Below are 10,308 nucleotides of genomic sequence, written 5' to 3'. Positions count from 1 at the left end.
TGCCTTGCGTCAAATTTTATTTCCAATGGTTCTAAAATTTCCATACTGGATTTTATTTTGTACTTTGGTTCTGTCAGTTGTTCTTTAATTATTGCCAAAATTTTTTTGCCTGTAAAAATTGAAGAGTTCTTTTCTGTCTGCAGAGTCGTAGGTTCGCTTGAACTCTACAAAGGTTACGACAAGATTTTTGCTTCTTAGATAACAGTCCCTTATAATCAGTTTCGAGATCATGATCTCTTCTACGCATGACCGACGCTATCTAAATTCCCCGTGATACTCTTCGCGCTGCTCTTCCAAATGATTCTGAAACGCCTTGGATTGGATTTTGTACGTGCGGTTGCTGACATCTGTCTTATTTCCTTTCTTGTGTATACGATGCACGAGAGCGCAGTTCTATTCTTCTCGATATTTCTGAGTTTTCCAAGTTTCCTCCAAAAGATTTTGCAGTTTTTCAGTCAGGTAATCGCTGACACATAACACATTTCCGCGACACCTGAAGCCTCTCCAAAGACTTGTGATTTTTGACTTCCTAAGTTATAGTCTTAATTACCGTTTTATCTGGAAGTTTTGAATTTGGAAAAACATTTTAAAGTTCTACTTTTCAAAGTGTATCACTGGTTCGTCGAAAATGAGGAGATTCTTAAAATACTCTGCTAATAATTCACAGTTTTCCTTCTTATTAATGGACAGTTCCCCGTTTCCGCTTTTAAAACGTAGACTTGGCGGTTAATATAATTTTGTAAGTTTTATGAAAATTTCTTGTGTTTATTTGGAAGCCTCCTTAAATATCATGTGGAAGAAATTTTTCAAAATTTCTCTTAGTAGACCTCAAAATTTTCCCATTTGCTTTCTTTGGCTTATTAATTCCAAATAATCAGATCCTTTCTTTGTAGAATACCATCTTTTCCATGCACTCAGTCTTTCTTCCAGTGCAGTGTCGGTTAGACCGTCAGTGACCGAGCCACTCGTGTTCCTGTTGCTAATAAGGCGAGTACACCGTTCGTTTATTACGTATTTTTACGAGTTTTAAATAAGAACGACTTCAGAAATAGATAGGCACTGTGATTGCTGTGTACAGACGTGAGCTGAGTTTCATCGCCATGGTTCCCAGGCAGTGTTAGCTTCCGTCACACAGCTTGACGCTGCTGCCAAGGGGCATCACCGTGGGGGGTCAGACGCGTGGATGTGAGGGACGTCAAGCACGACCTAAGCGTCCCCCGATCTGGTTTGGCCACCCTGGGTAGTGCCTGCAGTAAGGTTGACCCCTCACCCGTGGTTGAGTGGGAGATCATTCCAAAGTCTGTCGAGCAGCGAAAGACTTTCTAATTGTAGGGCTTCCCCCGTTCGTTTGGCGAACAGTTTCCGGGCGTTATCTGTGGCTGACGAAGTCTCTGAGCTGGGTGCAGTCGTCCATACTGTTCCAGAGGATGTTTCTCGGCCCGCAAGGTCTGGGCATTCACAGAGGGTGGGTTTGCTGGTAGTTGGGAGCTCCAACATTAGGCACGTATAGGGGCCTGTTAGGAACATGGTTGCCAAGGAGGGGAAGGAATCCATTGTGCATTCCATGTGCATACCGGGGGGAGTCTTTCCGGATGTGGAAAGGGTGCTTCCGGATGCCATGAAGTATTGATGTGCGGTGTGGTATCCACATCAAGTAGGACTGACGGATGACATCAGAAAAGTTCAGGTAAGGGTGTCTTGTTTTGTTTTATGGCGAAATAGGGGAGATAGTGCCACAGACATGATACGTGCATTGGAGTGGCAATCATTAAAGCAAAGGTGTTTTTCGTTGCAACAGGATCTTCTCATGAAATTTCAATCACCAGTTTTCTCCTCCGATTGCGAAAACATTCTGTTGGCACCACCTAGATAGGGAGAAATGATCATCACGATAAAGGAAGAGAAATCAAGACTCGCACAGAAAAATTTAAGTGCTCGTTTTTCCCGCGCGCTATTCGAGAATTGAACGGTTGAGAGGCAACTTGAAGGTGGTTCATTGAACCCTCTGCGAGGCACTGAATTTTGAATAGCAATCACGAAGATGTAGATGTAGACATTCACAGTCTTGATTTCACTATCGGTGTTTCTTGTCCTTTTCCCATGGGTCTGTTTCCTTGACAGCATGTATTATTTCAGTACTGATGCTTTTCCAGTCACTAGTTTCATAGTTTGTTAGTTTTGTTGCTACTCGTAAATATTTTACTCCTTTGGCTCCTCATCTTGCTTTGACGAATAAATTCTACCTTAATTGCCGTCAGGTAATCATCTGTTTCAATATTTTCTCATTTCTTGGCGTTCATTACTTCTTTAATGTTTCTACCTGAAATCGCAACGTGATCAATCTGGAACTCTCCTGGATTTGGATCAGGTGATCGTCAAACTTTTTGTTTTCTTGGGACCTTTTTGAAGTATATGGACACCAGTTTTAAGTTGAAAGCTTCGCAAAGATTGATCAATCTTTCACCATTTCTGCTGGTTCTTTTGTGAGATGGGATTTCTCGGACAGTGTTTCGAAACGCTTTCTCTTTTCCTGAGCTATAAAATCTCCGAACAATATTCATAGATTTTCATTTGGGATTTGTGTAATTCGTATGCTAGGAATTTAAAAAAAATCCATCTTATCTGGGTTTTTGATATTTCCTTCATTTACAGGACCACGGCAATTAATCAGAGAGTAATTTTTATTTCCACACTGGAATATTAGAAGAGACAGTCTTTCACGGAAAATAAGAATTCGGCGCTGAGTCTATAACCAAACAACTGAGGGCAAATGCCGCTCTTAGACGTGAGTATCTCGTTTCTATACGATAGTTCTCATATTTCATAGTATTCTCATCTGTGAATCGCGTTCTCTACAGTGCCTGAATAGAAACTATCTGTTCGTCAGAAGCTTTTGGTAGTTGTTTTTGTTTTCCAGGTTTTAATAGGAGATTTATGTTCAATGATTCCATAAAGTATTTTTTTGTGGATCTAAATTTTGACAGAGGGTTTTCAGAATGCTCCGCTTCAGTTTTTTTTTTTTGGGGCTCTTCAGAATTTCCAGGCCCTACTGCGTCGCCTGAAGCGATGGACGATTTCATTTTCAGGACACCTCAAGGAGTAGTTTTTATCCAAGATAAAAACCGACGCATCACGAAGGAATATAGAATGGAACGGAAATCGGTAGTCCAGTTGTGCGTTTACAGACAAACACATTATTAGAACGAAATTTTCACTCTGCAGCGGAGTGTGCTCTGATATGAAACTTCCTAGCAGATAAAACTGTGTACCGGGCCGAGACTCGAACTCGTGACCTTTGCTTTTCGAGGTCGGTACACAGTTTTAATCTGCCAGGAGGTTTCAAGCAAATTATTACATTTTCAGAAAAATTTGATAATTTATTCAAGGGAAAGGGCTTCACAAACTGAGCTCGTCCATAACGCGTTGTTCATCTCTAGTCCCTATGCAAGTAGCTAGTCAGCTAAGAAGAAAACCCATCTTGTTGATGAAGGTGAAATGAATGAACTAGTTGCGGGATATAGCTTCCAGCTGGGCATAATGAACCTTTCATGGTTTTGGCTGAAAGACAAATAGCATGCCGCGGTGAACAGTGCGTACGTCCCCACTCTAGATTCTGATGATGATGTTAAAGGAACATTCTATTCGAATATGGATGACATCCTATCAAACATTAACCACCACGACAAAATGATCTCACTTGTCGACTTCAACGCTAGAGTGGCTAAGGACTGCAGAGCGTGAAGTGGTGTAAATGGCAAAGAGAGAGTTTGCAGCAGAAACGTCAGTGGTACTAGACTTCTCTCAAAACATTCTGAACATATTTTGTCGAGAGGATCTCGAAGCACTGATGTCTCATTGACTATATGATTATCCGCAAGAAAGATCTATACGATGTTTTCACCACGAAAGCGAAGACAGAAGGCGATGACTCTGAGACAGATCACCAACTTATTAAACCCGTCACGAATCTGTCACTATCCGCCCACAAGAGGAACAAAATTAAGGACTGTAAACACACGTTTTATACTGAGGAGTTTTGTTAAGTCAGAATACGCCTCACAGTACAGGGAACAGCTTTATCAGACACTGTCTAAGGAACGTCTTCATGAAGGAACACAACAAGGCGAGAATTTGGCGATCACTCCTGCAAGGCTGATTTGATAAAAAATTATGAAGAAATTGAAACACTGATTTCAGAAAAGAAGGTAGCCCTACCAGCATGGCGAAAGGATATTAACTCCATCGCTAAGGCAGAAGCCTTTCACCGTCCCAAAGCAAAAGTACTTGTGCTGAAGAATTCGTGGTAGATAACAAGATTTACAAATTAGTGGAAAAAGTGTAATGCAAAACACTGTTTTTTCGTGTAGACCCAAACAAATGCCAGCAGCTTTGTATCATCGTCAGCGGCTTTTCCTTATTCAAATCTGTAAACTGTGGATTTGTTTTAAGTGATAATTAATATTCGAATATTAAATCTAAAAACATGTTTTGTTTGCTGTTAACATTACCTCAATTTTACATCACAGCGTTATGCAAGTCGCTCTGCATATTATCGAGAATTGGTTGCTTGTCACCTGCTGCTAAATTATTTTAATGTCAATTTTGGTTGGGCCGGCCGGAGTGGCCGAGCGGTTAAAGGCGCTACAGTCTGGAACCGCACGACCACTACGGTCGCAGGTTCGAATCCTGCCTCGGGCATGGATGTGTGTGATGTCCTTAGGTTAGTTAGGTTTAAGTAGTTCTAAGTTCTAGGGGACTTATGACTACAGCAGTTGAGTCCCATAGTGCTCAGAGCCATTTGAACCATTTTTTTGAAATTTGGTTGGCGAGTTAAGACACCACTTTCTTTATTTGAATGTAATTTTCGCGAACGACAAAATGATCTCACTTGTCGACTTCAACGCTAGAGTGGCTAAGGACCGCAAAGCGTGAAGTGGTGTAAATGGCAAACATGTCCGTTTTCATCTGAATTCTCAATATAATCGCGAAATATCTTCACACAACAAAATTACGGTTAGGTATAAAGTGACGTGTTAAACTCCCTAAAAAATTCACATTAACATTGATTTGTTGAAGATGACAAGCTACTAGTTGTCGATAATGTACAGAATGTACAGATAGTTCTGAATAACCTTACAACGTAAAACTGAGATACTGACAATAAACAAAAAATATTTTGAGTCCTAATATTCGTACATTAAGTATCGGCTACAACATGCATACATTTTACAGATTTTAATCGAGGAAGCCCATTGACGATCACACGAAGGTGCTGAAATGTGTTTAGGACTATATGAAAAACAGTGTTTTGCATAACAAGTGGACCTTACATGCAGTAATTTTATCTGCAAACACGGCCAATGTAAGAGGAGAAAACCAAATGATAAAGAAGCGCTAAACTATTACAATATCTAGTAGACAAAGGTATGTGACAGTTCTTCAATCCACAAGAGTAATTTGTGGTCCAACCACCTTCGGCAGAAATCCACTTCGGTCCCGTGACAAGAGTACACTTCCAAAAGGTAAGTGCTTCATACTAAATCGGTAGAACAAGCATTTTTAAGATCTTCTGAATTAGGAATCAGTTATTGATGAACAAATGTACGACGTAACAGAGCAAGCGCCTGTCAAAGAAGTATATGACTCCTAACCAAAATCAGACCAAGTTAATTGTGCTAGTTCAATGCCAGGGTTCCTGGTGACATACCAGAGGATACTCTCAGAAACTGATAAGGAATTCGTAAGAGACGTGCATGAAATGATTTTTAAAATCTGGAACAGTTTATAAATGCCTCCTCATTTCAGAAACAGTTCGTTGATACCCATACTTAAGAAAGGAGAGCGAAGAGACTGCAATAACTACCAGGGAATGTTGTTGCTACCAAGCGAGATACGGCAGTGGTTAGCACGCTGGACTCGCATTCGGTAGGACGACGGTTCAAGCTCGCATCCGGCCATCCAGATTTCGCTAAATCGCTCCAGGAAAATGATGGGATAGTTCCTTCGAAAAGGCACGGCCGAATCCTTCACCGTCCTTGACATAATACTAGCCTGTGCTCCGTCTGTAATGACGATTATGTCGACGGGACATTAAATCCAATCTTCCTTCAATATTGTTGATATCTATTTTGCGAGACTCGATTTTTCGAATTCTTTCAAATCGTGATGAGCCCTTAGTGGAGAATTTACTACCGAAGAGCCAGTGTGGCTTCAGGCCTTCCAGATGAACCACTGATATACTCGCAGGTACTCGGTTTCAGGAATAAATCTATTGTGTTAACATTGCCTAAATTGATCTCACTACGACATATAACTCCGCAAATCAAGAAGCTTTATGGAAGTCTTTAATTCTGTATAGTTTTCCAAAGAAATTTATTTCCATCCTGAAATTGCTCTAGGCAAATATGACAGTACCTGTCATTAGTAATGATTCTATTGGTGAGACATTCCATATCAGTTCCGGGTTAAGCAAGGATATGTGATTGCCCTCACGTTATTTTCCTTGTACGTTGATTCTGTCATGTAGTTAGTCAAAAATGATCTTCCTCCAGGAATACAGTTAACTTACGGGATGGAAGGAAACTATTAATATGCGCCATCTAAACGCAACGACTTTTTAAAATTTTCTGAAGCGTTAGGTGGGTTGTACACCGAAGAGCCAAAGAAACTGGTACACTTGCCTAATATCGTGTAGGGCACCCGCGAGCACGCATAAGTGCCGCAACACGACGTGGCGCGGATCGACTAATGTCTGAATTAGTGCTAGAGGGAATTGACACCATGAATCCTGCAGGGCTGTCCATAAATCCATAAGAGTACGAAGGCGTGGAGATCTTCGTGGTGGAGATCTCTTCTGAAAAGTGCGTTGCAAGGCATCCCAGTATGCTCAATAATGTTAATGTCTGGGGAGTTTGGTGGCCTGTGGTAGTGATAAACTCAGAAGGGTGTTCCTGGAGCCACTCTGTAACAATTCTGGAAATGTGGGGTGTCGCATTGTCCTGCTGGACTCGCACAAATCCGTCGGAATGTACAATCTACATCTACATGGACACTCTGCAAATCACATTTAAGTGCCTGGCAGAGTGTTCATCGAACCACCTTCATAGCTGTCTAATATTCCAATCTCGAATAGTGCGCGGAAAGCACGAATACCTATATCTATCAGTACGAGCTCTGATTTCCTTATTTGATTCCTTCTGATTTCCTTATTTTATCGTTTACAATGGACATGAATGGATGCAAGCGATAAAACAGAATGCTTACGTATCTAGATGAATCAGGGGTCCCATATCACTCCAACTGCACACGCCCCACACCATTACAGAGCATCCACCAGCTTTAACAGTGTCCTTCTGACATCCAGGGTCCATGGATTCATGAGGTTGTCTCCATACCCGTACACGTCCATCCGTTCGATACAATGTGAAACGAGATTCGTCCGACCAGGCAACGTGTTTTCAGTCGTCAACAGACCAATGTCGACGAGGTGTAAAGCTTTGTGTCGTGCGGTTATCAACGGTACAGGACTGGGCCTTCAGCTCCGAAAGCCCATATCGATAATGTTTCGTTGAACGGTTCGCACTCTGACTCTTGTAGATGGCCCAGCATTGAAATATGCAGCAGTTTGCGGAAGGTTTGCACTTTTGTCACGTTGAACGATTGTCTTCAGTCGTTCTTGCAGGATCTTCTTCCGGCCGCAGCGATGTCGGAGATTTGATGTTTTACCGGATTCCTGATATTCACGATACATTCATGAAATGGTTGTACGGGAAAATCTTCACTTCATCGCTACCTCGAAGATGCTGTGTCACATCGCTCGTGCGCCGACCATAACACCACGTTCAAACTCACTTAAATCTTGATAATGTGCCATTGTAGCAACAGTAATTGATCTAACAACTGCACTAGAAACTTATTGCTTATATAGGCGTTGCCGACTGCAGCGCCATATTCCACCTCTTTACACATCTCTGTATTTGAATACGCGTGGTGTTTCAGTGTAGTATTCTTACGATAATGCTGTTGGAGCTCAGTACGAAGTGAAACTTGTAGTCCTGAATACTTCCTCCACAGTATACAAAAAAGATTAATCTCAGGCTGCATACCACTAAAAAACTGATCCCAGATCCTTCACTAACAAGTACCTCGGGGAGGACAAACAATTATCAGTGTCACCGTCGACGGAGAGACTCTTCAAGCAATTAACAAACACCTTTCCTATCTTAGTAGCATCCTCTCATCAAGTGTAAATATTGATTCCGAAATTCAATATAGAATTAACCATTTTGGAGCGTCGCTTGCCAGATTAGAATCTAGAGTATTTGACAACCACGATGTCAACACTGAAACGAAGATCCTCGTATACTGTTCAATAGCAGTTCCTACCCTACTTCAAGGATCTTAAAACTGAATATGTTATAGACGGCACTTTAAGAGGTTGGAACACTATTACTAGTGATGCCTGAGGAAGATTATGCATGTACCTTTGTAAGACAAACGCAACAACGTCATCATCCTTGAAGAGGCACATAGAAGTGATGGTTTTAAGATACCATTTTATGATAGGTAGGGCGTGTAGTCTGCATGCCCCATAACCGCATTCCCAAGCAAATATTTAAACCTGAGTTAACAATGAGAAAGCGAGTTAAGGATGTATTTAAGGCTAACGTGAAGATGTGTCACATTACTCTTAACAACTGGAAGATCTCAGTCTTCGACCGTTCATCCTGGAGATCATTAGCCCATCGCGGGTACTTGTTTTCGGAAAAAACAGACGATGAATACTGATTGATGAGAGACAGCGTAGAAAAGGAATCGGTATGCTGAGACGAAATCGAAGGATAAAAGCTGCTGCTCCCGTCTTCCTGTCATTACTGCGGAAAACTCTGCTCCTCTCGTGTAGGAGTGTATAGTGCGGCCTCATAGACGATTGGAAGGCAAACCTACTCGGCTGCGATTGTTTGCTATGAAATTTCAGTGACTGAGACCAGAATGAAGCTTAAAATCTGTATATAATCATTAAAATAGTAAATTTAGTTTTTTATTTTGTCTAGAACACTTGGCACCTAGTGTCTCAAACAAGAAAAATAATAATTCGAAAGCAAAAATAGCAAATGACAGTTTTTATGTGATTTCTACCAATCTTAGTCGAGTAATTATTGATTTTTAAATTAACTGAGTGTAAAGCAGTGAAGAGTAATGAAGAAGCGAATACAAAGTTCTCACCAATAAATCACGCCATGTCTAAACAGACAAGCATAAAAACGATGAACAACGATACTTATAGTTTTACTCTCCATCTTTTTACCAGTATTGTTTTAAAGAGGAAATTAAACTACCCTTCTGATTTCGGGGGAGAAATCATTCGACAGAGCGGTAACTCCTCCCCATGTATTACGTTATATGGTTAATGTCGCTGGTGTCGGGGTCTCAGTCTGAACACCGTTTTAGATGCTCCTTTTTCCTAGCTGTGCCTCCTTGCTCGAAATCTACAAAAGTTGGGAATCTGATACAGAAGAAAGTGGTCACGGCTTATCTTACTACTGGTTGCGTCAGACTTCGAGCTGCTAAAACACTTTTTGGAGGAAAGATCTTATCGGTTACAGTATCTGGTAAATTATTATTATCGGCACATTATGTATCTGTGACATTCATTGCCGGCCGGTGTGGCCGAGCGGTTCTAGGCGCTACGGTCTGGAATCGCGCGGCCGCTACGGTCGCAGGTTCGAATCCTGCCTCGGGCATGGATGCGGTTGCTGTCCTTAGGTTAGTTCGGTTTAAGTAGTTCTAAGTTCTAGGGGACTGATGACCTCAGAAGTTAAGTTCCGTAGTGCTCAGAGCCATTTTTTTGTGACATTCATTACCTACAACTAATCTCAACGTTGTCACTTTGACTTCTTTTGGTTCCCTTTACGGTGTCCCTTCCGCAGTGCTGCTGTTGATCTGACTGAATGGTGTTCAAGCTTAATATTCATAATTTTTCTGATCTATTTGCAATTTTTTGTAATGTGTCTTACACATTTCCGCTGCAGGGTCACTGGCTGTCTTGCGAAGAGTAGTGATAAGACTGATAGCAACTTATACCTATTTAGATATCGTACGTAAATGGGACTTATTTTATCAGATTTTTCAGAGAATTGTAAATTTCTTCAGTGTCTTTATCATTTTCTGAATTCTTTCTTGAAAAAATTTTTAACGACTGTCGCCAACCATGTGTTTTTGACAAAAAGTTCTCAGTCTACGTACAGTTCCACACCTGATACGTAGCTGTTTTAAGGTCAAAATCAAAGTTCCGACTGAACCGCAAAT

Source organism: Schistocerca serialis, chromosome 4, assembly GCF_023864345.2.
Source record: "Schistocerca serialis cubense isolate TAMUIC-IGC-003099 chromosome 4, iqSchSeri2.2, whole genome shotgun sequence".
In the NCBI taxonomy this organism is placed as follows: Eukaryota; Metazoa; Arthropoda; class Insecta; order Orthoptera; family Acrididae; genus Schistocerca; species Schistocerca serialis.
The sequence above is the reverse complement of the archived record's forward strand: the minus strand, read 5'-3'. Positions refer to the sequence as shown.